This window comes from Bison bison, unplaced genomic scaffold, assembly GCF_000754665.1.
Source record: "Bison bison bison isolate TAMUID 2011002044 unplaced genomic scaffold, Bison_UMD1.0 scf7180017864180, whole genome shotgun sequence".
NCBI classification, from domain to species: domain Eukaryota; kingdom Metazoa; phylum Chordata; class Mammalia; order Artiodactyla; family Bovidae; genus Bison; species Bison bison.
The window spans coordinates 8,122,613-8,126,404 of NW_011494752.1; the positions used below are offsets into that span (position 1 = coordinate 8,122,613).

The window sequence follows — 3,792 nt, forward strand, 5'->3', positions numbered from 1 at the left end:
CCCACGCTCTAGAGCCCACGAGCCCCAACTACTGCAGCCAGCGTACCACAGCTAGGGAGTAGCTCTCGCCCGCCACGACTGGAGAAAGTGCAGGCACAGCAATGGAGACCCAGTGCAGCCAAATAAATAAATAAGAAACTAAGGATGCTTTATTTTTCCTTCAGAATCATAGCACAGACGGCCACCCCAATCACCAGGTGAATTTAGGATGAAAGCACAGACAGGAAATGGTGCTGTCTCACCTTTTTACAAGGAGACAAACTATCATTAGCCTTGAGACTATGTATGCAATGGTCCGTAAATGGTAAGGCTTTGTTCTCTGTTTCCTCGTCTCATTAGCAGACTACCTATATTGCATCCCACTTTCCGTTAGTGCCTGTTCAATAACAGAATACTTCCTTCTCCACATTTGTGGACGGTATTTTCCAGGGTGGCAGGAGATCTTATTTTTATCTTTCCTCAACATAAATGTAGCTAAACTGTATTCTCATTAGACCACTTCATTGGTCCCACTTTGACAGCTCCCTCAATAAGGAAAAGGTGGGGACTTACTTCCCTGGCAGCCCAGGGGTTAGGACTTCACGTTTCCACTGCATGGGGTAGAGGTTCCATCCCTGGCTGGGGAGCTAAGATTCCACATGCTGTGTGACACCCCACCTGGATTACTGCAAAGCCATCTTACTCAAAACTGAACTTAAGTCCTTCCTCTGGGTTCTGATCTCAGGCACACAGGTCAGAAAACAAGTCAGCCCTGAACTTCCCTCTTCTGTCTCAGCCCAGAATGAACGTATTACCACTGATCCTACCTGTTAAATAGCTCTCACACCCACGACGTCCACCCCCACCAAAGGAGGAGCTAGAGTGATCTTTCATAAATACACCTGCTGGTTCTGTTCTCCTGACTGACATTCTTCAATGGCCTCCCGCCGTTCTGAGCAGAAGCCCTGGACAACTGTCACGACCTGTAAGGCCTGCAAGGTCTGACCCCTGCCTACCTGTCCAGCCCCATCTCCCTGACTCACTCCCCCTGCTTCTCTGTCCTCCAGCCCCAAGTGGGGCCTTAAACTCCAGGAGGACAGAGACCATGTCTGTTTGCTCATGCTATGTCCCTAGCACAATGCTCAGCACACAGCAGGTGGTAAATAGACACATCTGAAGAGTAATATTGATAGAACAACTGTAGCCTCTTAAATGGAAGGCAAATAAATGTACGTTTGTACCCTCGGTAGCTAACATAGGACTTGGACCATCATGAGATTAAAAAATGTTAAATAATTTTGCAAACCAGAGACAAACAGGATGAAATACAACACTGGCAATACCTGTTTATCAGTTCTGCCACACAAGTTACCGACACTGAGGTCTCTGCTCCTCCAGACACCCGTCCCCAGCCAAGGCAACCAGAGGCCTAACCATGTCCGAAGGAGGAGACCAGGAGCTGGAATAATGACACAGTCTGTGGAGTTGATTATATGAAAGTGAAAGTTGCTCAGGTGTGTCCACATCTTTGCGACCCCATGAACTATCCAGTTTACTCCAAGCCAGAATCCTGGAGTGGGTAGCCTTTCCCTTCTCCAACAGATCTTTCCAACCCAGGAATCAAACCCAGGTCTCCCACATTGCAGGTGGATTCTTTATCCGCTGAGCCACAAGGGAAGTCCAAGAATACTGGAGGGAGTAGCCTATCCCTTCTCCAACGGATCTTCCCAACCCAGGAATTGAACCAGGGTCTCCTGCATTGCAGGCAGATTCTTTACCAACTGAGCTACCAGGGAAACAAATACACCCTGGGGCACAGCATTGCTCAAATGAGCTCCAAGCTGCGTCTGCGTCTGCGTCTGCCTTGGAAGCACTCTCTACCGCTGGCCCATAAGGACCAGACATGGCCCCTCTGACCCTTGGGGTCTCATGTGGGTCTTCCTTCTCTTCACTCTTTGCTCAACTGAACTCCAAGTCTGTCCTTAAGGTCTCAGCTGAATACTACCTGCTCAGGAAAGCTGACCCTGTCCTTCCTCACCTCAGCTGCTGCCAGTGGCCCCATTATACATCCTCACAGCCCCCTCTACTGTCCCCACAGTGGGTACCACCACCACCGTCAGTGTTTAATTGGTCATTTTCTATTTCCGTTCTGTCTCCCATGCTAGACTCATTGCTGATGAGTTACTACTTCAACCCAAGTTGCTGTTTGAGGACAGGGGCTGTATCTGCTTTGGCCATCATTGTATCTCCAATATACAGCAACTGCTGGAACAAACCAGCTGTTCCTTAAATATGTGTGAGTGAAGGGATGAATGAAATATACAGATAAGCACTAGCTTTCGGAGTGACATGAAACTGACTCTGCCCTTACTATCTCAGGGATAAATTTCTTCCCATCCCTGAGTTCACTTCTTCCACTATAAATGAAGATAAATATTCCTACTTTACAGGATTATTGTAGGACTGAATAATCCGATAACTGCTTAGCATAGCACTAAGACTCTCGGTGACTATTAAATATTATTTTCTTAGAAAATGGAGAAAAAGAGGAGTGTATGTGGTAGGGAAGACACATTCCATGCTCTAGACTCAGGCACAACTATAGCTCCCTAATGCAAACATATAGTTGCAAATCTGAATAAAAAATACTTTAAAAATATTTATTTATTTTTATTTATTTGGCTGCACCAGGTCTTAGTTGCAGCTCGCAGGACCTTCGATCTTCCATTGCTGCAAGAAGAATTCTTAGTTGCAGTGTGAGAACTTAGTTGTAGCATGTGGGATCTAGTTCCCTGACTAGGGGTTGAACCTGGGCCCCCTGCACTGGAAGTGCAGAGTCAGCCACTGGACCACCAGGGAAGTTACAGAATAAAAAAAATATTTTTAGATGATACTACAGGAATGTATCATCTAAAAGAATCATGAAATAGATCTGTCTATCTGACGAACTACAGGCCATGGGGTCTCAAAGAGTCTGACACAACCTAGCAACTAAACGGCAACAGCATAGAACCAAGCCTCTTGGAGGATGTGAGGTGATCACATATTTACTTCCTGGACTCTGGGCACAGCGTCAGGTTCTCTCAAAGCAAAGCACGTGAGGAATCCATTATTTCAGGGAAGGAAATTCCAAACCTGGGCTTCAAAACCTAAAGGACTTTGGTCCAGCAGTGCTGACCTCAGTCCAGGACATGCAGTTAGAACAACAGGTTTTCGCCTTTAGGACAACTGCTCTTCCTTTCTAGTAGGAAACTCCATACCTTAATGACAAAATGGCCCTTTGGTCTAGTGTCCTCCAGCATCCCGGGGTCACCTGCTTCCCCCTTCCTGTGGCATTCCACATCCCCCAGAACTCCCCATTTAACTTTGTTTCCATCTTCGCTTAGATCTTCCTTTTTTAGACACACCATTTAACTTCCCCAAGTCTCAATTTCTTCATCTGTAAAAATGGAACTAAAAACGTACTTTCTTTTTGACTACATGGCATAGTATATGCCACACATTCAGTTCAGTTCAGTTCAGTTGCTCAATCGTGTCTGACTCTTTGCGACCCCATGAATCGAAGCACGCCAGGCCTCCCTGTCCATCACCAACTCCCGGAGTTCACTCAGACTCACGTCCATCGAGACAGTGATGCCATCCAGCCATCTCATCCTCTGTCGTCCCCTTCTCCTCCTGCCCCCAATCCCTCCCAGCATCACAGTCTTTTCCAATGAGTCAACTCTTCGCATCAGGTGGCCAAAGTATTGGAGTTTCAGCTTTAGCATCATTCCTTCCAAAGAAAACCCAGGGCTGATCTCCTTCAGAATGGAC

The 3,792-nt window shown here is 46.8% G+C and overlaps 1 protein-coding gene across 4 annotated transcripts in view; it reads right to left on the reverse strand.

Moving 5' to 3' along the window:
• The window catches only part of DHRS7B (dehydrogenase/reductase (SDR family) member 7B), a 47,570-nt gene that overhangs the window by 39,183 nt on the left and 4,595 nt on the right, over window positions 1–3,792 (reverse strand). The window lies entirely within an intron of this gene.